Below are 27,751 nucleotides of genomic sequence, written 5' to 3'. Positions count from 1 at the left end.
GCTGTAAGATTCTAATCAATTTTTCCTAAAATTTTTTAAATGCCTCAGTTTATCTTTTAATACTGTTCAACTCTCAGGTAGGCACCAGCCAAAGGCCCAGAACAGTTGAAGCCTATGAGGCCACCCTTGACCAAGAGAAGGTCAGAGCCAATGATAAATGCTTTCCCCTTTTGTTTCCCCAGAGGAAACAAAAATCTCCTCAGACATCTCATAAAGCTCCTCAAAAGGCCCCTCAGGATGGAGCACCAGTCACCACACCAGTGCCAGACCCAGTGGCCACATGCATGTGGTGGCTGCTTCTTCCTTGTTTCACTTCCCACGGGATCACATTCCCAAATAATCTACCTGAACTCAAACCTTTGCCTCAGGATCTGCTTTGGAAGAACTCAGGCTAGGACACTAATCTTTATCCAGGCCAACAACTTCCTGGAAGGTCATAATCTGACCAAATCTGGAGGGAAGATCCAAAGCCTGAGAAAAGAAAGACTATTCAGTATGGAATATCTAATTCCCATATCTAACTCTAATTCAGATAGAACTGAGGACGCACAAAGCTCAATCTCAGAGCAGTTTGGCATTCAATGCCAACAGTCCAGCAACCAAACTAACACAAATAAAATCATTACTATCATCTCTCTCAGAAAGCATCAAGGATATTTTTAATACACATATTTTTAAAAAATCCTTTCTCTCACCTCCACCACTTTCAGTGTCCTCTACGTGGAAAAGAATTGCCCATCAAGTCCATATTCTCTCTTCTTGACCTTCAACCATCAATTACAAAATTCCTGAGAGAAAACGTCCTCATAATTCTAGACTTTCTTCTCCTTTCTTTTCCCCCTTTTATCCTCTTTTTTTTTTTTCTCTTATGAGTAAATCTTGGCCTTTTTCTATGAAAATACTCCAACCTGTCTCTTCTGTGTTCTCTTTTCTACTATTGTCCCAATTCTGCATCACAGAGCCCAGAAACCAACCTAGCAAAGAGAGAATCCTCCTCAGCTCTCAGGAAAAAGGAGAGGTGGGAGTCACTAGACTCAGAGTTCTCTTCAGTGGGTAAAAGAGGCTGTGAACACTCCACTTAAATACATTTGTTCCTAGTCACACAATACTTAAGCTAAACACAAAGGCAAGTGCATCTCAAGGTTCCTCATTCCTCTGCAAGGAAAAGAAGAAAAGATGAGTGAAGTGAACAGCCTTTAAGAATTGGCATTAACCTAGGAATTCTCATAGTCCGTGTGCTATCTATCTAACTCTACTTTTGAAGTATGTGTTACACAATGTTTTTTATATTTGTTAAATCCCTTAATATATCCTTGTGACTGAGAAATTGTCTGGTAGTTCAGATATTCCCAGAATTGCTGGAAGTAGGGACTATCTTCTGCAGTAATATTCTAAGGACACTCAATGAGAGGCAGGGGGGATTACTAAAGGATGACCTGTATTACAGTGCTACAAACACTGGAAATCAGATTATAATCACATGTTGTTTGGTGAGTCTGGACTCAGGGCCATGGGAGCTCATGGCATCAAGGAGCTGTGATTGCTGGACACTTTCAACTCATCTCTAAAACTTGACCTGCCACACAGGTGAGCTGGGCGTGTTCCCAGGTTAGGGTGTAAGCTGTGCAGGAGAGAACTCACCAGGGTCTGTCTCCCTATCTCTGTCTTTCCCAAGGCTCAAGCCTGGTCCCACCATGGGTGTGGGTGCTCAGGAGGGGATGTGCCTTGGGCATCACTTCCACGAAGGGCCTCAAGTGGAAGAGGTGACTCCTTGAACCAAGAGATACAGTAGTGGGGTTGAAGAAGGATATGCATCATATGCCTTTATGCTTGAACTCCAATCCAGTCCACACTGCCTGAGTGCAATGAAAGGGTAATTTAATAAACCTTATAATTATCTTGTGACCGGCACAGTTATACTGTATTATGTGTTTTATGTGTTAAAGTGTTAATTGCCTCAATGTAAACATTCAAAATAGCAGTTTTTCTAAGTCATTTTGCATTTCTTCATTTATTTTAATAAGTGGGAATAACTTAGGCCTCTCAAATTCTGAGCAGTCCTGGGTCAAGTAGCTCTTGTCTGGACATTATGTCTCTAGAGATGGACTGTGTAGATCTCTACACCATTAACTAGTTAACAGCTAGTTAACCATGTTAACTAGTTAACAAATGAGAGAAAATGAAACAACTGCTACCTGGGTGCTTACTCTTTGTAAGGCACCAGTACAAGTGAAAAAATAGTAGACTTAGTTCTTGCCCTCAAGTTTATATGCCAGAGAGGCAGATGGGCACTAATCATGGAATCACATCATTAATCTAAAATTACACTCATGTGGGAGTTCCCTGGTGGCCTAGTGGTTAGGATTCCAGGCTTTCACTGCCATGGCCCGGGTTCAACCCCTGGTCAGGGAACTGAGATCCTGCAAGCCTTGCGGCACAGCCAAAACAAACACAAAATTACACTCATGGTAAGTTGCAATAGGGGAATTTGACCTTCTTTGGTGGGAATCAGAAAAATATTCATGAGGAAAGGACAGAGGTTAAACAGATATCTGAGAAGGGGAATAGAAATAAAGTGGGAAAAAGTGGCAGGACTGGGAAAGAGAGTCCCAGGCAGGGGGAAGAGCATGTTTAAAGGCCCTTTGGTGAGAGGGAGCAGCACAGATTTGAGACTTTGAAAGATGGCCTGAGCCTCTAAGGCACAGAGAGCCAGAGAGAGCAAGGTTCAGATGAGGCTGGTTGAAGGAGATTACTTTGTTTGTTTTTTAAATTTATTTCTTTTATTTATTTATTTTTGGCCTCATTGGGTCTTCATTGCTGTGCGTGGGCTTTCTCTAGTTGCAGCCAGCGTGGGTTACTCTTTGTTGCGGTGTGCGGGCTTCTCATTGCGGTGGCTTCTCTTGTTGCGGAGCACGGGCTCTAGGCGTGTGGGCTTCAGTAGTTATGGCACACGGGCTCAGTAGTTGTGGCTCGTGGGCTCTAGAGCGCAGGCTCAGTAGTTGTGGCGCACGGGCTTGGCTGCTCTGTGGCATGTGGGATCTTCCCGGACCAGGGATCAAAGCCATGTTCCCTGCATTGGCAGGCAGATTCTTAACCACTGTGCCACCAGGGGAGTCTGAAGGAGATAACTTTGAATCTCCAGGTTGTTTTTTTTTTTTTCTTTTGAGGGGGATAGTCTCACTGCTACCCACACACACCACCTTCAAGCCCCACCCAGAATATCACTGGCCCCACCACATATCCAAATTCTAATCATCTTTCAGAGCTCAGCTTGAGCCTGAGCTCTCTAGAATACACCAAGCTAATCACTTATTGCCCTTAAAGAACTTTCTTAATGTGCTTCAGATTTTGAACAGCAGTAAAACTGAGAGGGAACATACCCATAATTGGGGGAAGTGTCGTCCAAAGGAAGAGAATTTAAGCAACAATATTAAAACGAGTTAAACGACTTTACAGAAGTAGACAGAAAGAAGGAAATATGCCCACACAGGAAATTTTTGAAAGCTTTTCCAGATAAGGGGAATTTTCACTTATTCAGGGCAACAGCTTTGAGTTATTAGGGGAGTTTTCAAATACAAATATTGCAGTGCATGCCAAGGGTGTAAAGATGGATTACAAAGAAGCTAAAGTAGAGAGAATCCACAGAGCCCAAATTTGGCTCTTTTAGAGGACTTTTGAAAAAAGAGACAAAACCCTGGCAAACTGGTAAAGAAATCAAAAGAAAAAGCATAAATAGACAATATTAGGAGTAACAAGGGAGCATTATTATAAATACAACAAAGATTTGTTTAAAAGAGAATACTAAGAACAACTTTTTGGCAATAAAACTGAAATCAGATTAAATGAATAATTGACTAGAAAAATATATCTCTTCAAAATTAATTCAATAAGAAAATAAGTAAGTTAGAGAATATATAACTGGAATTAGGCAGAGAAGGTAGACTTAACCACAAATATCGGGTTGGCCGAAAAGTTCGCTCGGGTTTTCGTAAGACGATATGGAAAACCCGAACGAACTTTTTGGCCAACCCAATAATTCAGTGCTGGTTGACAGCAAATGACAGAAAAGGCATTCAGGAATTCCCATAGCAGCAAAATGGGTCTTTCCCCCCATGCTTCTACCAATTGCCTATCTGTAATGCACAAAGAGAACATTTAATAACTGAGATTGTCAATGACCAAGGCAGATTTTCTTCTCATACTGATATCTTGTTGACCTGCAAGTTTCCCTGAAATTTCCACCGGTAACATTACCCTTAAGGGCCTCTGTATTAAGCAGGTGTGTGCACTGTAACCAGCCTAAAGCACCGTGCTGGCAGTTCTGAGCCTTTTTCGTCTGCAGGACATTTTCGAATACCAGTGGCACGCTTGAAAGGCCTTCAGACAATACTAAACTAGTTAGCAATAATTCCAATACACTCATACTACAGTGGAACAATGCCACTGTGACTGTCAAAGCAGCAGTTATGATTGTCTATGTTACTATTTGAGCGGACCCTTTTACTACATGACCAGGCTCTGTTATACATTGTTAAGGCAATGACTTTACCTTTCACATCCAAGCAACAGAAGACCTTTCTCTGGCACCGGCTTGCTCCACAGAAAGTTCTATGCCATTGTACATTGTGTCACACAGCCCCTCAGCCTATTCCAGCTGACAGACCTCATATAAATAAATACATGTATACTGAATCCCAGGAAGAATTAACTGGAACATGCTAGTCAAAATTTGACAGCACCCACACCCTCCTGTGAAGGGTTCACCTTATACCTTGTACACTAGCTGAGAACTGCCAGGAGCTACTAGCAAGCCAACATACACAGGTGATTTATTTTCCGAAGTGCAGCATATCTTTTATTGGGGGTTAAATTGATGGTTATAGACAGATTTTCTCCATTTTAACAGTTATACACTTTTTTTAAAAATTTTATTTATTTATTTATTTATTTATGGCTGTGTTGGGTCTTCGTTTCTGTGCTTTCAACCTAAATGTCTATCGACAGATGAATGGATAAAGATGATGTGGCATGAGTGTATATATACACAATGGAATACTACTAAGCCATAAAAAGAATGTTATAATGCCGTTTGCAGCAACATGGATGGACCTAGAGATTATCATACTAAGTGAAGTAAGTCAGACAAAGACACATATCATATGATATCATAGGTGTAATCTAAAAAAATGATACAAATGAACTTATTTATGAGACAAATAGACTCACCAACATAGAAAACAAACTTATGGCTACCAAAGGAGAATGATAAATTAGGAATTTGGGATTGAAAGATACACTATTATATATAAAATAAATAAACAAAAAGGACCTACTGTATAGCACAGGGAACTATATTAAATATCTTTCCTATAATGGAAAAGAATCTGAAAAAGAATATATATATATATTTATATATATATATATAAATGAATCACTTTGCTGTACACCTGAAACACTGTAAATCAACTATACTTCAACTTAAAACAAAATGCTTTCTCATAAATGATCTCAGGTGATCTCCCTTATATGAGCTGGGAAAGAGAAGTGTTGTTATAACTATTGTATAACTAGAGTAACTGAAACTCAGGGAGGATAAATAATGTATGTGACGTCATTCAGACAGCTGCATGGATCTTGCAGTTCTCAGAAGACATTGTTAAAGACAAAAACCACAGGCCCGGGCTTCCCTGGTGGCACAGTGGTTATGAATCCACCTGCCAATGCAGAGGACACAGGTTCGAGCCCTGGTCCGGGAAGATCCCACATGCCGCGGAGCAACTAAGCCCGTGCGCCACAACTACTGAGCCTGCGCTCTAGGGCCTGCGAGCCACAACTACTGAGCCCATGTGCCACAACTAGTGAAGCCCACGCACCTAGAGCCCATGCTCCACAACAAAAGAAGCCACCGCAATGAGAAGCCTGCGCACTGCGACGAAGAGTAGCCCCCGCTCGCGGCAAGTAGAGAAAGCCCGTGCGCACCAATGAAGACCCAAATGCAGCCAAAAATAAATAAATTAATTAATTAAAAAACAAACAAACAAAAAAAAACCACATGCCCAAAATGGCATTGCTTGTGCTAAAGCCCATGATACCAAACCTAAATTTACTTCTTTTTAAAAAAATATTTATTTATTTATTTAGGCTGTGCTGGGTCTTAGCTGCGGCACATGGGATCTTTGTTGCGGCATGTGGGATCTTTCTGGTTTTTTTTTTTAGTTGCAGCACGTGGGATCTTTTAGTTGTAGCATGCGGACTCTTAGTTGTGGCATGCGTGAGGGATCTATTTCCCCGACCAGGAATCGAACCCAGGCCCTCTGCATTGGGAGCGCGGAGTCTTACCCACTCGACCACCGGGGAAGTCTCCCAAACCTAGATTTAATACCTAACCTAACTGCAGTTTGACCCTCACCAGAAATGTAATCTTAATCATCCAGTCTGAAATTTTCTGTTCAGCACCACTGAGGTAATCTTTCACCCTCTGTGGCCCTTTCTACCCCCAGGAAGAAGAGGCAATGATGATGCATGATAAAATCCTTGTAGGTCCTTTCTACCCAAAAAAGACTGTCCTGGCCTAAAAATAATTTTTCTTTTTTTGTTTTATAAATTTATTTATTTATTTTTGGCTGTGTTGGGTCTTCGTTTCTGTGCGAGGGCTTTCTCTAGTTGCCGCGAGCGGGGGCCACTCGTCATCGCGGTGCGCAGGCCTCTCACTATGGCGGCCTCTCTTGTTGCAGAGCACAGGCTCCAGACGCGCAGGCTCAGTAGTTGTGGCTCATGGGCCCAGTTGCTCCGCGGCATGTGGGATCTTCCCGGACCAGGGATCGAACCCGTGTCCCCTGCACTGGCAGGCAGATTCTTAACCATTGTGCCACCAGGGAAGTCCCCCCAGCTCTTTTTTTGATCTTGAGCTTGTCACTTCCCCTCTCTGGTTGGCCTGATGATTTTTCAGAGCTCTTGCAATTCCAGTACTGTGTGACTCCAAACATAATGTTTAGATGAAGAAAAGAGAAAGAAAATTCAGAGTTTACTGATCCCAAAAGTGGCACGCAGGGACACAGTCTCCAGAATAATCTAGGTTTGGGCCTGAATAGTGACAAGAATGAAAACAGGATTCCCAAGGGCTGTTTCAGAGAGCCTCCACCCCAGTAGCTGATGCTGGAATGTGGAAAGATCATCATTAGGACTAGGAGTCCAAAGGGAGCTCACCTGGGACCCAAAGTGGGCAGGTCTTAACTAGACCTAAAGCTCCTAGAACTTGAAGTTGGAAGTTGAGTTACTCCATCAGAACTGTAACAGTGAGATTCAGGAAATATAAGGCTTGCCCCAGGACTGGAAGGGTGATGAAGGCTGGACTCAATTAGCATATGCCATTGGCATTATGGTGCCATATATGATGCTGCCTTATTCACTTATTTCTGTGTTGTCTTGGGTCAGGTTTCCCAGAAGCTGACCCTGAGATGAGGATTTGTGTGCAATTGACTTATTAAGGAAAAGCTCCCAGGAGAAAGCAGTACAAGAATTGGGAAGCAGGTTAGGGAAAGGGAAAAAGCCAGGCCAGGCTGGTGAAGTCCCAGCCTTAGCCTGATCCTGAGGGAAACTCTGGAGGGTCAGTTACATCACAGAATCTGTCTAGCCTCAAGGCAAAGGAGCTGAGCTTCCTACTCCTACATTAGTTTCTACTCCTGCATTAGTTTTTACTCCTGCATTAGTTTCTACTCCTGCATTAGTCAGTCATTGCTTTTCGGCTGCCCTGAGGGCATGAAAACTCCCATTACCTTTCAGCTCTGGGAAGGTCCAGTTCAAGCTGCTTCGGTAGCCCTAGGGTAGTTCTCTAAAGAAGGCTGCAGGTTCCAGTTATTAAGAGCGAAGCCCCCAGAGGCTGTAGATGGGAACACAGTACTGGTAAATGTTGCTGGGGACACAAGGTAAAGCATCAATAATGTCCTTGATATTCATATAGGACTGACTTTTCTCCGCATTTGGATAATCAATTTATATGGAAAGAAGCATGGGTTTTGGAGTCAGACATGGCTCAGAATTCCAGGCTCCATCAATTATGAGGTTGTGATCTTAAAGTGCTCAACTGCTCTGAATCTCAGTCTTTGCATCTGCAAAGTTCAACTGATTGACCTCAAATAAACAAGGCATAGTTCAATCAGTCCTAAGATGCATATATTTTCACATTTAAAATCTTTGAAATCAGGATACATCTTATAATCACTGTTGGCCAGGCAGTAATCATGACAGAGTTGTCCCTGCCTGTGCTTGCGAGAACTTGGTCCTAGCTGCTCACATTATTGTCACCTTAATTGAGTGATATGCACTGTTGATAGTTATATGTTTTAATCACATTTAAAATGTCTGCAGATCCCACTACTGGGCATATACCCTGAGAAAACCATAATTCAAAAAGAGTCATGTACCACAATGTTCATTGTAGCTCTTTTTACAATAGCCAGGACATGGAAGCAACCTAAGTGTCCATCGACAGATGAATGGATAAAGAAGATGTGGCACATATATACAATGGAATATTACTCAGCCATAAAAAGAAACAAAATTGAGTTATTTGTAGTGAGGTGGATGGACCTAGAGACTGTCATACAGAGTGAAGTAAGTCAGAAAGAGAAAAACAAATACCATATGCTAACACATATATATGGAATCTAAAAAAAAAAAAAAAACATTCTGAAGAACCTAGGGGCAGGACAGGAATAAAGACACAGACGTAGAGAATGGACTTGAGGATGTGAGAAGCGGGGAGGGTAAGCTGGGACAAAGTGAGAGAGTGGCATGGACATATATACACTACCAAATGTAAAATAGATAGCTAGTGGGAAGCAGCTGCATAGAGCAGGGAGATCAGCTCTGTGCTTTGTGACCACCTAGAGGCGTGGGATAGGGAGGGTGGGAGGGAGATGCAAGAGGGAGGAGATATGGTGATATATGTATATGTATATCTGATTCACTTTGTTATAAAGCAGAAACTAACACATCACTGTAAAGCAACTATACTCCAATAAAGATGTTAAAAAAGAAAAGAAAAGGTCTGCAGGACTCCCCTGGTGGCGCAGTAGTTAAGAATCTTCCTGCCAGTGTAGGGGACATGGGTTCGAGCCCTGGTCCAGGAAGATCCCACATGCCGTGGAGCAACTAAGCCCGTGCACCACAACTATTGAGCCTGCGCTCTAGAGCCCGCGAGCCACAACTACTGAGCCCGTGTGCCACAACTACTGAAGCCCGCATGCCTAGAGCCCATGCTCCACAACAAGAGGAGCCACTGCAATGAGAAGCCCGTGCACTGAAACGAAGAGTAGCCCCCGCTCGCCGCAACTAGAGAAAGCCCGTGACAGCAACGAAGACCCAATGCAGCCGAAAAAAACAACAAAAAAAAGAAAAGTCTGCAGAATGATTACATTATGATTCAACACTGATATGAAAAGTTGCAGCAGAAACACACACAGAAAATAGAAACAACAGTAGAATGTGAATTTGGTATTAAAGATACAAATAATCCTCTTAGGAGTAACGACCACATTTACATATTTTAGCAAAGCAGTAAACCAACCACAGCCTTTATAGAACCTAAAAAAGGAAGACACCCACAAGTAGATGAATCTAGCTTACGTTTTGTTACAGAGAAATATACAGAAGGATTGCCTGTCATGGCAGAGACATTGCCAAATCCTTCAGAATAGATGAAAGAAATTTCAAAGCAAGACGTTAGTGAGACTGAATCATAATGGCACAGCACTTCTTGGGTCACAGTTTAGTTGGCAGGTTTTTTCTTTCTTTCTGATACATAAAATAATGGTGAACCTCAGTCAGCGATGCCTTAGATTTGATGAAATCCCCCCCAAGTTCCACAATCACGTTTGGCTGTGCCCTGGAGCTGACAGTGCTGAGCAGAGGGTGAGGAAATAATGCCACCAGGAAGGAAGAGGCTGTATGGAAAGGCCAGACCTCATGCATGGGTCCCTGGGGGGCAGCAGAGAGTGAACATGGGATCGACTCATAACTGATGGGAAGGAAACTTTTAATGTATAAAAAAGAGTAGCTAGAGATGGCACATGACAAACAAAGCTGTAACTTCCAGAGCTGCTGTCTCTGCCCTATCCTCACTAGAGATTTCCTCTCTTCAGGGGTGATGTGCAGAGACTTAATAACCACCATGCTGCCCAAACAGAAGGCCCCCGGAAGCCCCCTCTTGGGCCAGGTGTGGCCCCTCTAGTTGCTGCATGTTTGGGGGGACGGGGCAGGGGTCTCGTAGGAGGGAAGTGGAAGAGCACTAGGGGCAGGGAGGGGCTAAGAATAGCAGCTATTTACCAATTAGTATGGAAATATTTTAACATTTAGAAAATCATTGTGGCCACATTGGTGTTTACCAGTTGAATATCAGACCTGCTATGGCCCTTTCTTCTACATCTGTCCTTCCCTGTACAACATGGAAAGACTGTACGATGTGGAAAACATGAGCCAGGCTGTAGTCTGCCATGGGCCTGAATCCCTGCTGGATGACCTTAAGCAAGCCATTAACTTCTCACACTCTCAACTTTTTCATTTATATAATGCAGAAAACACTTGGTCCTATAAGTTTCTTAGAATTAAATGCAATAAGATGGATAGATGCTTACACATGGGGACCAGCACATAGCAAATTCTTCACAAACAAAAGCTGCCAGTATAGTAATCTGTTTCTCATGCACAGAAAGAAAAAAAAAAGCCACAAACATCCCTTAGTATCTGTAGGGAACTGGTTCCAGGACCCCCCACAGACAGCAAAATCCTCAAATGCTCAAGTCTCATAAAAATGGCATAGTATTTGCATATAACCTATGCACACCTCCCATATACTTTAAATCAGATTACTTATAATTGATTACTAATACAATGTAAATGCTATGAAATAGTTGTTATACTGTATTGTTTAAGGAATATGACAAGAAAAATGTCTGTACCTATTCAATACAGACACAACCATAGTAGGCCTAACCTCATAGTATAAGTTAGCAACAACATTAACATAGTCTATCCCCAATTGGTTGAACCCATGGATGCCGACCCCTGGATATGGAGGGCAATTGTAACTTGCCCAGTCAATAGTGGATGACTCACATTAGCCAGGCCATGTTGAAGATGTGGGTTTTAAGGTTTGACTGTTGATAACCATTAAAATACAACCACAATGAGAACATCTGGTTTCAATAGAAATTCTAGTCCCTGTGTTCTTTGAATCCGTTTAGGGTTTCTTCTTTCCCCCTCCAAAACAACTGAAAGCCTTGTACTAAATTTACCATTTCTGAGTTGAAAACGTTCTTTACTAAAAAACAAATAGGCTCTAGGACTGTGAGAGAGAGTTATATATTTTGGCAAGTTGTGTTTCCATTAAGTGCATATTACATAGTCACCATGGTAAAGCAGTTGAGATATTTCTCACTGACCTTTCTGCCCCAATTATCTAATGCTCAGCAAAGCCTTTATGGAAAATATCATCACAATTTATAGCTAATGGGTAAGCCGAACACTGTCTGTGTCTTTAAAATATGCCTCCTCATCCTATATTAATGCTCATTCAGTACTATTTTTCACTATTATACATATTATTACAGTGAACATGCTTGTAGTTACATCTTTGTGCCTTTGTCTAATTATTTCCTTCGAAATTCTTAGAAATAGAATGTCTAGGAAATATGGTATACAGATTTTTTTAACTGAACATATATTGCCTTCCAGAAAGTTTTTACTAATTTATAATTTAAGCAATAGTGTATGAAAGTATCTTCCTTCATATTCTCATCAACATTTAAATCTTGGGAACTCCCTGGCGGTCCAGTGGTTAGGACTTAACACTTTCCTTGCCAGGGGCCGGGGTTCGATCCCCAGTTGGGGAACCAAGATTCCACGAGCCATGCGACTCAGCCAAAAAAAAAAAAAAAATTAAATCTTTACCAATCTTTACCAGTAGCTGAAAATGTCACTTTGTTTTATTTTGCATTTCTTCAGTTCCTCATGAGTTAAGCATCTTTATATTCACTTATTAACCACATGGTTTACTCACTCTCTTTGAGTCCTTTGATCATTTTTCTACAGACTTCTGGCATTTTTATTATTATAAACTTTTAAAAAAATATATAATAAATATAAATAAATGTTACTTATATAAATATAAATACAAATGAAGAACTCATATAATTATATAGAGTGGGTATTTTAAGATTTTAGCTATTATAATCTGGCCTGGTAAAAAGAAGTTAGAGTCATTCTTATGTTTTAGTTTCAAATATATTGTTTGGAGTATATTTGAGATAATTTCGTACTGGTTAACAAGACCTAGCCACAATATTTAGATTACTACTTTAGGAATCAAGATAAGCCAATGAGCTATTAGTAATTAATCTTTGCTCCTCTGAGCAGGCCTAAGAGTAAATAAATAGGCCCTGCCCTTGTGGTAACAAACTTGGGGAAGGGAACAGGGAAATCACCTGTGAAGGGCCGACCTTGCTGGTATTTCTCTGCTCTTGGTTGATGACGCCATAAAAATCAGCAACTATTATTCCCTAGCATGAGATCCTTCAGCACCTGGCAGCAGGAGGCCCAGAGGCACGGTCCACACCTGGCTTTGTGCTGAGGGAGGAGTAGTGGGTAAGGCCGGGAGGAGAGATACAGAAGGCAGGATCCTCTTCAGGGAGTGAGGAGGGCTAAAGATGAGTATCCTACAGGCCAGGCCAGCTTCCTCCAGCTGTGCAGTGGGGGGCAGTCAGCCTGTGGGATGGCCGTCCTCACCAGAACCTCAAAGCTTTGGGAGGGCTGGTGGGGCTTCAGTGGTCCTGGTGGGGCCTCTGTTGATTAAGTCACCTCAGGAGTAAATCTGTGTATATGCTAAGATCATGGGTCCTTCTCTGGTTTCTATGCAGTGATGAAATGTATAATTTTGCTACTGTTTTTTATCACTTATTATTTTTATTCACCAGTATATACATGAATCTCCATTCCTTTCCAATTGGGTCATAAACTCCTTGAAGGCAGAATTTCTTTGTAGACTTCTTAATACTTAGCAAAGTTTTAAGTATGCAATAAATACTCAAATCCTTATCTCTACATAGCATACAACCTACTAATAGATAACAGAATTTTTCAAGATTAAATAATACTATATAAAATAAATATTTTATTACTGAACTATTATTTATTTTCCAGATCTGTAAAATGGCAAAGAAGAAGAGAGAACACATAGGAAGGCAAATGGAAAACACGGTATTCTTTCTAGGTCACAGAGTTTTATAATTAGAGGGCGTCGTAGACATCATTAATCTAATACTTTTATTTTACAGAAGAGGAAAATGAGACTCAGAAGGAAGGAATGAGTAATCTTTTTGTTTGTTTGTTTTTCTTTTTAAAAAAATAAGATCATAGACAGCCGCTTTTTTTTTTTTTTCCACTTATAAAACATGAACGGGGCTTCCCTGGTGGCGCAGTGGTTGAGAATCTGCCTGCCAATGCAGGGGACACGGGTTCGATCCCTGGTCCAGGAAGATCCCACATGCCGTGGAGCAACTAGGCCCGTGAGCCACAACTACTGAGCCTGCGTGTCTGGAGCCTGTGCTCCGCAACAAGAGAGGCCACGACAGTAAGAGGCCCGCGCACCGTGATGAAGAGAGGCCCCCGCTCACCACAACTAGAGAAAGCCCTCGCACAGAAACGAAGACCCAACACAGCCATAAATAAATAAATAAATAAATAAAATTAAAAAAAAAAAAAAAAACCATGAACGATTCCCCACGTCATTAGATATTGTCCTATGGCATCATTTTTAAGAATAAGTATTTTAGTGTAAGACTATGCCACATTTACTTAACCAATCCTGGGAAGGCATTTTAACCTTAATAGAAATATTACCAATTCTCAGTAGTAAAAACAAAAACAAGAAAATGAATAATTTGTTACCTTGGTATGAAGATTTAAAGCTAGGTCCACTGGAATTTGCTCTGACAGCAGATGGTCAGTATGCAGGAGATGATTATCTGTATATAAAAGGAAACCAGGGCTTCCCTGGTGGCGCAGTGGTTAAGAATCTGCCTGCCAATGCAGGGGACACGGGTTCGAGCCCTGGTCTGGGAAGATCCCACATGCCGTGGAGCAACAAAGCCCATGCACCACAACTACTGAGCCTGCGCTCTAGAGCCCCGTGAGCCACAACTACTGAGCCCATGTGCCACAACTACTGAAGCCCGTGCGCCTAGAGCCCACGCTCTGCAACAAGAGAAGCCACCACAACGAGAAGCCTGCGCACCGCAACAAAGAGTAGCCCTCGCTTGCCACAACTAGAGAAAGCCCCTGCGCAGCAACGAAGACCCAACGCAGCCAAAAATAAATAAACAAAAAATAAAATAAAATTAAAAATTAAAAAAAAAAAAAGGAAATCGGGGGGCTCCCCAGGCTACCCTCTTTTCCCTTCTCACTTCTCAGTCATTCCACAGTCTCATTCACTCCTACGGCTTGATTTACCCTAAAACAAAAAACAGAAGAAAAAAAAAAACGAATTCACTGTTATTGGTATTATGTTAAGTCCCTTCTTCACCTGGCCAGGCTCACCTCTCACCCTCACCTGTCACCCCACTGTGTCCTGCACTACAGCCACTCCCCACTTATTCTCCAGGTCACTTTGCATGTGCTGCTCGCTTTGCTAACATGCTTGTCCTCCAAACCTCTTATGCCTGTCTTTCAAAACACAGCTCCGCTATTATTTCACCTGAAGGCCTTCCATGGCATTACACCAGTTGCCACCTGGAGTGGGGCTAACCCCACCCAACTCTCTTCTGCACTACGTGCAGCCTCTGCTCTCTCTCCAGGACTTACGACGTGGAATTATAATGCTGTTTTCTTGTCATTCTCACCCATTTAATTGTAAATCCTTGAGGGTACGGGGATCTTCAGCATCTTGAACATGCCTGGTGTGCAGTAAAGTGCCCAATGAATATCTGGTGAATGAACTAGAAACTGCTCTTTTAAAATTTCTCACGTCATTTTATGTTTTGGCTCCCTACTGCACTGATCGCAAACCTCCCTACCTGTTTTCAACGTCACAGGGAGCCCATCCAATAATCCTATACCCCTCCACTCCTGGCGTGCACCTCCCTCAAGTGGACACTCTGCACGACATCCCCAATCCCCACCCTCCTCACTCCCACCTCTAAACTGCCCTCCAGCCTGCTTTGTTCTCACAGCCAACAGTCAAGGACAAATACAAGACGTTCCTCCTACTTAAAGTTGTCCATGATGACTCTTTTCAATGTGTTTGTTTAGTTATTATAGACTTTTTTTTTTCTAACAGCCTGATTTCAAATACTTACTTAGTAATCTTTGATTTGTGTTCTGATATTTTGTTCGTAAACCATGCTCACTATATTCACCTGGTCACCTCTTACTCTTAATGAGTTTTCCTGACAATTAGCACATTATTATTGTCTAATTTCACTTGATGTTGTAAATATATAAGATGTAAATAAATATAACTTCTGGTTCTCTTATTGCTTCATGGGGTTATCAGATCTTCCCATATAATCATGTCTTTACCAGGGGAATGTATTTTCCCTCTATATTCTGTTATTGTTCCATAAAACTCTCAGAATAGTGTCATATACATAATCAACAATAAACTATTACTTTATTAGTTGACTTTCGGTAGTTAAAACTTTTTTCCTAGTGTTATAGAAAACATTTATTATATATTAGAAAATAATAATATATCATAAAATATTATAAAGAAAAAATTCATCCTGCCCCACTAACAGGATTTATACTAATTCTAAATCAGTGAAGGCTTTGGGACTTCCCTGGTGGTGCAGTGGTTAAGAATCCACCTGCCAATGCAGGGGACACGGGTTCGAGCCCTGGTTGGAGAAGATCCCACATGTTGAGGAGCAACTAAGCCCGTGCGCCACAACTACTGAGCCTGTGCTCTAGAGGCCATGAGCCACAACTACTGAACCCGTGTGCCTAGAGCCCGTGGTCTGAAACAAGAGAAGCCACAGCAATGTGAAGCCTGTGCACCGCTGCGAAGAGTAGCCCCTGCTCGACACAACTAGAGAAAGCCCGCGCACAGCAACAAAGACCCAACGCAGCCAAAAATAAATAAATAAATAAATTTATAAAACCAATCAACAATCAATAAATCAATGAAGGCCAAAATAATGGGGTTTTACTTTATTTCACAGAATCAGAGAGTCTGACAGTGGGAAAGAAACTTCAATACTCCTTATTCCAACACACCCATTCAATAGTCAGATCCCCTCCTGCAGCTCCACAATGAAGCTTTGCAGCAAAGCATACAGTGACAGGGAGAGCCCCACTTTCTGAAGGCAGCTCTGTTAGAAAGGGTTTCCTTATGCTGACACACAAATCTATTTCCCTGCAACTTCCTCCCACTTGTCCTACTACTACCCTTCTGGGACCAAACAGAACAAGTCTAATTCTTCCACATGGCAACTATTCTAGTATTTGGAGATAATTGTGATGGCCTCTCTCATCCTTACCCTGCCTCATACTTTCTAGACTAAATCTCCGAACTTCTCATACCTTGCCATCCGTGTGTGTGTGTGTGTGTGTGTGTGTGTGTGTGGGGGTGTGTGTGTGTGTTTCCTGACTATGATCTACTTTGTCCACATTCCTCAAAGGGTGGGCCCACAATACTCTTGATTAGGGGTTGCAAATTCAGATACTCCCAGGGACCAGACCCTACTAAACGTAAATGTGTGGCTACGGCCCAGTGTAAAGACATAAGGAGTGATAGGAGCTGGACTTAACCCCTGACATAAGGCTTTCATAATTAAAACTTGAAACCCATGTGCTGGCCAAATAATATTGGAGCATGTAAGCCATATTTGCCCTTCTGAACCACCAGTTAGCTGACTAAAGTAAAGCTTGACTGTCACCTCCCTGATACGAAAGAGGCAGCTGGCATTAATTATATTATACTAGCTATTATATGTGTTTGTGCATATATATACATAAATGTATATATAATATTATATATGTTATAGGCATTATGTTTTTTATTTGTGTTTTGTATAGTTTATAATATTTTCTATATAATAACTTTATACTATAATATAATTATGATTTGTACATTATGTATTATATAACTTATATATTGTATAAATGTTGAATTTTACCTAAGCCCTGTCACCATGGAAAGCAACCTCCCCTCTTGTGGGAGGGACAAGATAGTAGTATGGGATTAAGAGATACAAACTGATATGTATAAAATAGATAAGAAATAAGGATATGTTGTATGGCACAGGGAATTATAGCATTATTTTGTAATAACTTTAAATGGAGTATAATCTGTAAAAATACAGAATCATTTCATTATACCATATACCTGAAACTAATATAATACTGTAAATCAACTATACTCCAATAAACAATTTTTTAATATATATATTTCTTTATGAAAAAGAAAAAAAACTCCCCTCTTTGTGTTCTGAAGAACAGTTTACTGCAAAGAACCGCCTTTCCCCAATACAACGTCAATAAGACTCACATATGCCCTCCCTTGTTTACAAGGCCAAACATAGACCCCCAAAATTCCCATTCTTTGCCTCATAAATGATTAGCTGAACTGCTCTTCCCAAATAAGTTTTGGTTAAGCTTCTCCAAAAAGTTTAACCAAAAACTTTTCCTCCAGGGTCCCAAACTTTAGCCCTCCTCAGCCTGAGCCAGCATACAGCCCCTGCTAAGAAGAAACTGGCCTCAGGGCTTCCCTGGTGGCGCAGTGGTTGAGAATCTGCCTGCCAATGCAGGGGACACGGGTTCGAGCCCTGGTCTGGGAAGATCCCACGTGCCTCAGAGCAACTGGGCCCGTGAGCCACAACTACTGAGCCTGCGCGTCTGGAGCCTGTGCTCCGCAACGGAAGAGGCCGCGACGGTGAGAGGCCCGCGCACCGCGATGAAGAGTGGCCCCCGCTTGCCGCAACTAGAGAAAGCCCTCGCACAGAAACGAAGACCCAACACAGCCATAAATAAATAAATTAATTAATTTAAAAAAAAAAAGAAAGAAACTGGCCTCAGAACATGCTCTGAACTGCTATCTGATCATGCCACCTCTCTTCTCACTCGCCTACACCTGTTTCTTTGCTTACTATTCTCTATAAAAGAAAAATCTTTTTGCCTGATTTTTGAGAAGCTTGCAGATCTCATGGTCAAAGCTTTCCCCCTATTGCAATATAGTAATTTCTTTCCCCTCCTGGCAATAATCCTTTTCGAATAAAGTGTCTCCTTCCTAAGTCTGGATTTGTTTTTTTATCTGACAATATACATATAATATGTTAGATATTAATAACACAGTAATATGATTATATTTGGTTGTCTAAGTTTGCATTCATTTTAGTGATAACCACAGCACACTATTGAGTCACAGTGATTATAATTCTAAATCTTTTCCCAATATATTGCTGTTAAATCTCAGTTCACCTCTTACAAGTCCTCTTATCAGTTGATTTATTTTCTTTGGTGGGATATCTCATTACTTCTGGCTGGTCAAGACATTTTAGGATCCTAATTCTATAACATCACTGAGGTAAGTAGTTCCCTTTCATTTACTAAATTTGCCAAAGAGCCTTCAATAGCTTCATTTGCATCATCAATAAAACATGTTCATGATATAGGGCCAAAAACTGAGTCCTCAGGAACATTTAGGAACCTTTCTCCTGGTCCCTTTTATTAATAGTTTATTTAGAGTTAACTCTAATAGGGAAATAAATAGGTAACACGTTAAATATGAAAAAACATTGGTACTTCCTTAAAGGAGAGGCACAAAGTAAGTATTTGTTGAGTGAATGGTTCAAGAAGAACCACATTTCAATGTAATATCCTTTGATTTAATTGAGCATTTTATTAAGTTTTGTATTTGCTAATTAAATAAAATACCAGTATAGACATGGAAGAAAAACACAACTGCATAACTAGCTCTGACCAACTCATTAGTTTTCTGAATATGTGATAGTAGAACCAGTTTTTTATAACTTCTATTCATTCATCTGACAAATATTTATTAATATTTATTGCATACCTACTGGTACCAGATACCATTTTAGGCACTGAGGATAAAGAAGTAAACCAAACCGAGTTCCTACCCTTGTTGAGCTCACATTCTAGTATGGAACACATAATAAATAAGTCAGTCAACCAATAAATACATAATATAATGTCAGCTTATAATAAGGACCTTGTAGAAAAATAAAGCAGGTTCGCAGATAGAGAATGATGGAGGGAGGTGATACTTAAGACAGGGTGGTCAAGAGAAAGCTCTCTGAGGTGACATGTGAGCAGAGACCTGAATAGTAGGAGCAAAAAACCACACAAATACCCAAGAAGAGAGAATCCCAGGTCAAAAGAAAGGCAAGGGCAGGGGCCTGAGATGAAAACATGATTGGCTTACTTGGGGGACAAAAAAGAAGGACATTGCAGCCACACAGAGTGAGAAGGGATAGAAAATATGAGAGACAGGCAGGGCCCAGGTCACACAGAGCCCAGAAAGGCATTGTAAGAACTTTGGATTTCATCAAAGATGATGGGAAGCCATTGGAGGACTGAGACCAGGAGTGTGACATGGCCTACTTTTCCTTTTGCAGGATCACTTTGGCTGTTGTGTAGAGAATAGACTGAATGTACTGTGAGGCACCAAAGAAGACAAGATTTTTTTTTTTCTTTGTGCCTTTCTTGTATCTCTTTTACAACCCGTGTAAGGACATTTTTAGAGTTTTAAAATATTTTAGTACCAATGAAATGGATGGGATTAGTCAAGCATCCAATCAAAGATGCATGAGCTTTAGAATAGTTGCTTCAAAAGTTATTGTAAATTTCACCCATCCATGAAATACGAAATGCTTAGGTTGAAAATTACTTCCAGCTGTTCATGAAGATATATGTACCAGGAAACTAATGTAGTTCTGCGCATGTCAGAACTCTGGAGGCAAAGCTGGGGTTTGGCTTAACAATGTTTTTTTTAAGAAAATAGATGCCAAAGGCCATTTCAAAGAAAATTATATGGAAACTATAAGACCATCAAGACAGAGATAAAGAAGCAAGAGGAAATAATGTAGTAAAACTCTCTGCATTTTAAATATCTTTGTTTGCTATTAACAGTAAAAATTACACTTATAAATGTATTAAGTTAAAACGCCAATTTATGATCCTCGCTGCTAGTGATTACTCAAAATCCACCACCACCCTCCACCTTCTACCTTGCTGACTGAACCCTGATTTGTTTCAGAGAAGCAATGTGCCCAGTAGTCTCAGGTGGATCAAAATTGGCCTAAACTAATCATTATAATCTTTTCTTCCTCTTCTACCTTCCTATGCAAGTGGAGGGGCCATATGACCCACTTCCGGCCAATGAGGCATAAGCAGAAATATGCTTGGGAGCATGGTCTGAGAAAGATTTGGCTTTCTGGATAGAAAAGTTTGGACGTAGCTGGCCTCCCCTTTCCCTGCTTCTTCCTGCCTTGTATTTGGGCATGCTGACTACTATTTGATGTACTGCAACTAAGAGGGAAGGCCAAGAGATTTATCAGGACAATGGCCACCATCTTTAGCCACCAAAACAACACCACCAGATGCCTACTTCCAGACTTCCTGTTGAGCAAGAAATTGAAACTTGGAGTTCCCTGGTGGCCTAGCGGTTAGGATTCCAGGCTTTCACTGCCGTGGTCCAGGTTCAATTCCTGGTCACGGAGAACATCCCGCAAACTGCACAGCCAAAAAAAAAAAAGAAATTGAAACTCACGTGTTAAGCCTCTGTAAACTGGGTTTTCTGTTACTTGTGGCCAAATGAATTTTTAACTGAAACACTTTAAGTCACCAATATTCTAGGGAAATAAAATACCCATTATTATGACGTAATCTAAAATGAACAAAGCATACCAGTCCAAGTTCAGTAATAATTGGGAAATATCGATGATACTATAAATCCCTTCAGGATATCATCAAGGAGCATCTATCCTGATCTTTCAGGTTTCTCTTAGATTTGTTTTGGTTTAATTTTTTAAAGTGCCTTTTGGGAAAGATAGCTAACTATAGGGAGAATTTGAATAGGGAGGGGGTGAGTACCTGGTGTAAAGAGATGGACAAACCCAAAAATGAACTTACATCTGCTTTGACTAGGTCGGCAAGTTTGAGTCCCAGTACTTTGACAGCAACTAGTCACGTACCAGCCCCTCTCGATGCTTGGAATTCCGAGTCTGATTCTAGATTTGTGAAGAAAGAACCTCCAGGACACGGATGTCCACTTTGATTAGCTCAGAACTAGAATGAAGAAACACAGAAATCTTCTGAATAAAAAACATATGTTACATATAGTCTACTACTGTCACTTGTGCCAAGTGAATAAATACTCAAGAAGGATTCTAGCGGACATGTGGTTTATTAGCATTTGATTCCTTTTACCTGGTTGATGTGGAAAGTGAAGAGATGTACCCTGGTTCAAGACTGCCTTTTCCTCTTTTCTTTTTCTTTTTTCTTTTCTTTCTTTTTTTTTTTTTTTTTTTTGGTGGCATCTGTAAAGCATTTCACTTTCTAATTGTGGATCACACAGTGTTTTCATGGCTCATATTACTGTCTTCAACTTCGAGCCCCTCTTTCCACCTCCACTCTTAAATGAGAAATAAAAGAAAATGAAAAAGGAAGTCAGTGGAATTTATTTTCCTCTCTCTGTAGCAGATGTTAAACTCAAACTTTTAAAACAAGGAATATTAAAAGAGGCCTCTTTTTATCCCAGAGCAACTGCCCCCACATCCTAAGTCCCAGCCTCAGGAGGAAGCCTCACCAATGTGATTTTTTATCCAGGGTGCAGACAGAGGCCTGGAGAGTAGGCTAGCTCAGCCCCTTTCCCATCGTGGGCCTTGGGCGAGATTTTGAATCTCTCTGGGTCTCAGTTTACTCATCTGAGGGGAGTTGGATGAAAGAATCTCTGAAATTATTCCAACTCTTAAGAGTCAATGAATTTTTTCAAAAATTCGAATGTAAAACCACTGACCAGGGCTTCCCTGGTGGCGCAGTGGTTAAGAATCGCCTGCCAATGCAGGGGACACGGGTTCAATCCCTGGTCTGGGAAGATCCCACATGCCGCGGAGCAAAAAAGCCCCAGCGCCACAACTCCTGAGCCTGCGTGCTGCAGCTACTGAGCCCAAGTGCCACAACTACTGAAGCCCATGTGCCTAGAGCCCGTGCTCCACAACAAGAGAAGCCACCGCAATGAGAAGCCCGCGCACCGCAGCGAAGAGTAGCCCCCGCTCACCGCAACTAGAGAAAGCCCGCGCAGCAATGAAGACCCAACACAGCCAAAAATAAAGTGAATTAAATAAATTAAAAAAAAAATAAAACCACTGACCGTTCCTATGAGAAAAGTCACTTTCCCTCTTTTTTCCTGTTCCTTTTCTCAATAACCAGGGATCATCTCATTAATTTGATTTTACGAGGGGTTTGTTGCTAATCTCAGTCACGTGGGGTGAAAGCTCTCTACTGAAGTAGATGTTTGAGAAGCTGCCCCTTTAATTCAGAGATGTAGTTTTAATCTGTTTAGAGAGCTTCATATGACAAATATCAGTACTTCTCCTCTGCTTCAGTATTTTTGATGTGAGAGCTATTTTTTGTTCATGCCTGATCATAGCACCTGTATGTTATTAAAATTTTCTCTCTTCCCAGAACCTCTCTCTCTCTTCCTCTCCCCCACCCCCATATACATGCACACATGTGTTATGATCCTTCTAGCTAATTCAGTTTTCCAAATTGAGGTCAAAAATCTTTTGACTTCCGTCCTGCCTAGTAGCTCCGTCCGATTCACAGGTATCCATTCTGTTTTCTTTATTCACAGCCTGATAAACATCATTACCTTGCAACCCTCAGACTATAGATCTTTACAGATGGAAGTTCTTGAGTGTGCCTTTCTAGACAACCTAGCCAGATGCTTCCTATAACAGTGGGTTGGGGGGGGAAATGATGGGTTAAAAAGAACTTTCTTTGCTCTTTCTTCTTAAAGACTAGAATTGTAAGCGTGAGCTCTTTTGCATACAGTCACGGCCCCCATAGTAGAGGATGGTAAGAAAAAGCAAGATCCACGTTCACACAATTCCTCTTCTTTTCAACTCAAGGAAATGCCCGAGGCCAATTCACTTAAGACTTATTTAAATTTTATAGCTCATTTTTACAGCATCCTGAGCCTCTGATTCTGCCCAATTTTGTCATATTTCAACAAATGAAAGGTGATTTTGCTGTTAAGCTGCCTCAAGAACAGAAACATTTGCTCAAGAGAAATACAAGAAGCCAAGGAACTTAGGCTGGGTTCATACTTCTCACTGTTATCACCCAAGAACATCTAGCACGCTCTTTTCTCTTCTTCCTTGTGGGGAAGCTTGAAGCTTCAAGGCCCAACTCAGAGCCACATGGTTTTCATTTCCTGGCCCCCTCCCTCGGGCTCTGCAACATCCGCAGCACACACAAAGGCCCCATCCTCTGTTTGCAGACTCAAGACATCGTCACTTGTACATTTTTCACAGAAGCAAATGAAGCATAAAAAGTCCATAATCTGCATACATATCAGCCCACATAATAAATGGCTGCCTGCTGGCCCCATTTCTTCCCTTGATTTGTACGAACCCTTACGTTTGTTCAGAACTTCACAGCTTACAAAGCACTTTCACATTCATTAATCTCACAGAGTCCTCGCCGTAAGCCTGAGAGAAGTGTACACCTTTCTCTTCATGTTACAGATGGCAAATGACTGTGTGAAGAGGTGAGGTGACTGGCCAAGGTCACACAGGTCAGGAGCAGAGCCCGGACTCGACCCCAGCCTCTGACCCTGAGTCCAGAGATCATTTTTCTCCCCAACAGCTACAACCTATGCAATGTTCTCTCTTGTTAGATTGGAGACATACATGAATGAGGGCCTGACTGGGCAATGCTGGGTTCCAGAAAAGGTTGTCTGGAAAATGCAGTATGAAGAGGTGCTAAGAACCCAGGCTGTGGAGCCAAACAGCCTAGGTGTGACCTCTGCCTTCTAATAATTCCAGGGGGCTTCGTTCACATGGTACTTCATGTGAATGGAGTTCCTAGAGGTCTTCAGTGCAACTATCCTGGGAATTACTTGGCCTCCCTGTGACTCTGTAGTCCCAGCTGACAAATGGGCATAATAATACTTCCAAGGCTGTTGTGGCAACGGAATAAAATAAGGCCTGGCCTGGCCCAATAGAAGACACCCCAAGATCCCCTGTCCCCCTGGAAGAATATTCCCCTGATCACCATCTCCTTGGGTATGTCTCCACCCATATCCCTTTCCGTGGAAATGTTTGCCTCCAGTGAAAGCCTTCCCCTTATATCCTCCACACTGTCTACTGCTTCCATGGCTGGGCCACCCCGCGATCCCCATCATAGCAGTCTACCACGTACTGAAGACAGCACTGAGCCAGACACTGTGCTAAACCTGAATACGCATGCCCTCCCTTGATCCCATGTTTCAGGATCTCCCCTGTCCCGTCACTAAACTAGGCCCCACTGATGAATGAGCATGATGAGTTGTCCCAGGGGAGTCTGGATGAGATGATTCTCATCGAGGTTCTGCCAGTAACAATCTAGGTGACCAGCAGGTCCAGGATGTCCCCTCTCTGAGTCTCATCTAACTCTTCTAGTAGGAGAGGTTTCCTAATACCTGTCCTGTCCCTTAAGAGAATGGCTGTCTTCTACAAACAGTATGAACCATGAAAGCCAATGTAAGAGGCTCTGAGTTATTATGAAAAGAAATGGCCAGGCTCTTATTACTTGCCAAGAGCCCAGCTTTCAAATCTGCCTCCAAGAAGTACAAACAGAATTTAACAGACAGGGATGGGGAAGAGGTCTAACTACCAACACAATAAAAAATTGGGAAGCTCCAGTTAACAAAGGTACTGCAGCAATGCTGGAAAGAGGGACATGAGGGAATTAGAGCTGAACTACCCAGGATTTCTAGACTAAGAGGGAGAAGGACAGCAGAGAACCTTAGGATACACTGCCCATTTCTTTTGTATTCCTAGTTTCAAGCTGACCACGTGGACTGAGCATCAACTTTCTGCCAAACAGACCCAGCCCACCTGCATGTTTCTTACCTGTGCACACCCACCTGGCAACCACATGGAATCTCGCCCTTTTTATTTCCCCCACTCTGCTTTTCATGATTTTAAATAACAGAACATTAACAGAGTCCCTGAAGTTAGACCTGGGATGATCACGTTTCTGAATGCAAATTCCTCACCTTGTGTATTTATGGGACAACCAGATGTGAGATACAACTCAGAAACTCCCCTGGAGAACTTACATGTGATCAGACCAGAGATGCTTGTTCAGTTCCACACGTTTTCTGGGCATCTGCCTGGCCCTGTACTGGGCACTAGACATAAAAAGGCCCTGTACCAGGCACTAGACATAAAAAGTATGTGAGGCATGAGACTGGCCCCCATGCCATGATGGGTGGGGGAGGGATGATTTAGGCTCTGGCTATTTACTTTAGTTATTACTTCAATTGCTTTCATTGTTTGTTTTCTTCTTTACTTTATGTCTTTTTTTCCCAAGGCAGGGAAAGGGAAGGTAACCCCAGCATCTGGTAATAATTTGCAAATCTTGACACTCTCCCTAAGACCAACTGGAAATATCTCATGCTCTAGCATCATTTTACAAGTCACTAGGAAAAAAATAAGCACCTATCTTTTTAAAGATTTTGTAATTATGATATAATAGAAAATAAATATATTGACCTTTGCCCCCAGATCCTGACGCAGAATCCGAAATCTCTTGGAATTTCCTGGGTGAAAGAAGGCAAAGCTTGGTGGGCTCCTGGATGGGTGATGGTCACCAGAAAAGTCAGCCATGGTTAGAAGCTTGGAAATTTCAGCCGCATCCCTTATCCTCTAGGAATGGGAGAGAGACTAGAAATGGAGTTAATGGTTGATCATGCCCGTGTGATGGAGCCTCCATAAAAATCCCAAACGTCAGTGGGGTTCGGGAAGCTTCCAGCCTGGTGACACATGGTGTTAGGAGAGTGGTGCACTCAGAGGGAGCCTGGTAGCTCTGCACCTCTTCCACCTGGATGTTTATCTAGATCCTCTATCGTACCCTTTTATAACAAACCAGTAAATGTAATTGTTTCCCCGAATTCTGTGAGCCGTTCTACCAAATTATCAAACCCAAGGAGGGGGCCATGGGAACAAAAATTTATAGCCAGTCGGTCAGAAATACAGGTGACAACATGGGACTTGAGATTGGCATCTGAAGTTGGGAGCATGGCATCAGTCTTGTGGGAACTGAGCTCTTAACCTGTGAGATTTGATGCTATCTCCAGGTAGACAGTGTCAGAATTGAATTTATAGGACACCCATTTGGTGTCATAGTGAATTGCTTGGGGGGAGGGAAAAAAACCCCCACACATTTGGTGACCAAAAGTATCAGAAGTGAAGTGCTCTGTGTGAGTAGTAAAGGGGAAACACATATGAGGAAGAGAGTTTTTCCTACTCAGTAATAAAACGAGGGAGATGATTAGTTGCATTAAAAATAAATTATTTTTTCTTTTAAAAAAAACCCCGTAAATTATTTATATTGCCTTCAAGGAATATTATTAATAAAAGCCAGTCTTTACCTTAAAGTCTTTATTCCACAGTGAGGTTTGTCAGCTATCATGGGCTAGTTCCTGCTGAAAGTTGTTAAAGGTCTGGCTCCAAAATTTTGTAAGCTACCAGTTGAAGGGCCAGCCTTTGTTTTCATGGTCTCTGCTGCCCCCTGTCAGAAGCTAAGGATGTTACAGGAAATAGAATTTTTTGAACAAATGTTTTCTCAATCACATGATAAAATAGGATATGCCCATGCCTTGTGAATTAAGACCAAAGAATTATTTGCTTTAAAATGCACCTGTTTGCTTTGCTGTCTAGAAGTTCTTGCACAACAGTAATAATAATCACAGCAGTAATAATCTGTCTGAAATAATTTGGGGTGGTTGTCACTAATGGAGTCCCTCAGCCTGTGGGCACTGAGCAGCAGACAGGTGCTGGGCCCAGTCAACAGGCTCACGCCTTTCACAGAACACTGGGGAAGACACACGAGTGAACGGACGACTTCAACACGGAGTGAGGAGAGGTGTGTGGGTACCAGGTGCTGAGGGAGCACACCGAGGCAGCACCTTAGCCAGTGGGTTCCAAACAAAGCAAAAGGACCCATTCTCAAAGAAACAGCAGGAGCCAGCCAAGAGAAGAAGAAAGCAAAGGGCTTTTCCAGATAGTGGCAACTGTGTCTGCCAGGGCAGGGAAGCCTAGAAGAGGGTGGCAAGTTCAGGCCACAGCAAGAAAGGAACTGAATTATGTGATGAGCTTACTCCCAGCAGCCCAGCTGTCACTCCTCTGCCTGATGACTGCTGGCTGAGAAGCCACTTGATCTCATTGCCTCAGAGTATGGCTGGGTCAGAGCTCAAGACAAAGGAGAGCAAGAGGGATTCCCAAGGAGGTCAGTTGAGCAGGATATCCAACCAGCATCTGCCTTGTGTTCTGCATGCATTCGATTTACATCCATAAGAGGTGAAATATTCTGTTAGCTAGCTAAGGACACTGTCTCAAGACTTGAATCGGGAAAGGAAGCCATTAAATTGTCAATAAAGATTTGCACACAATCAGAGATACTGTTCACAAGACAACCGAAAGCAAAACCAAGGGAAAAAAAAAAAAAACAGTGATCATCTATGGGA

The 27,751-nt window shown here is 41.8% G+C and overlaps 1 long non-coding RNA gene across 1 annotated transcript; it reads right to left on the bottom strand.

Annotated features, from left to right (window-relative positions):
• Positions 1-4,982: 4,982 nt before the first annotated feature.
• Positions 4,983-27,359, bottom strand: LOC309631252. The gene is made up of 4 exons (XR_014246144.1): positions 25,779-27,359; positions 21,148-21,649; positions 18,065-20,748; positions 4,983-17,750 (listed from the first exon to the last, which is right to left on the bottom strand). It is a non-coding gene; the product is annotated as an uncharacterized lncRNA (long non-coding RNA).
• Between the last annotated feature and the right edge of the window lie 392 nt (positions 27,360-27,751).

This window comes from Balaenoptera borealis, assembly GCF_965194805.1.
Source record: "Balaenoptera borealis genome assembly, chromosome: 6".
NCBI lineage: Eukaryota > Metazoa > Chordata > Mammalia > Artiodactyla > Balaenopteridae > Balaenoptera > Balaenoptera borealis.
This window is presented reverse-complemented; position numbering and strand designations above follow the sequence as displayed.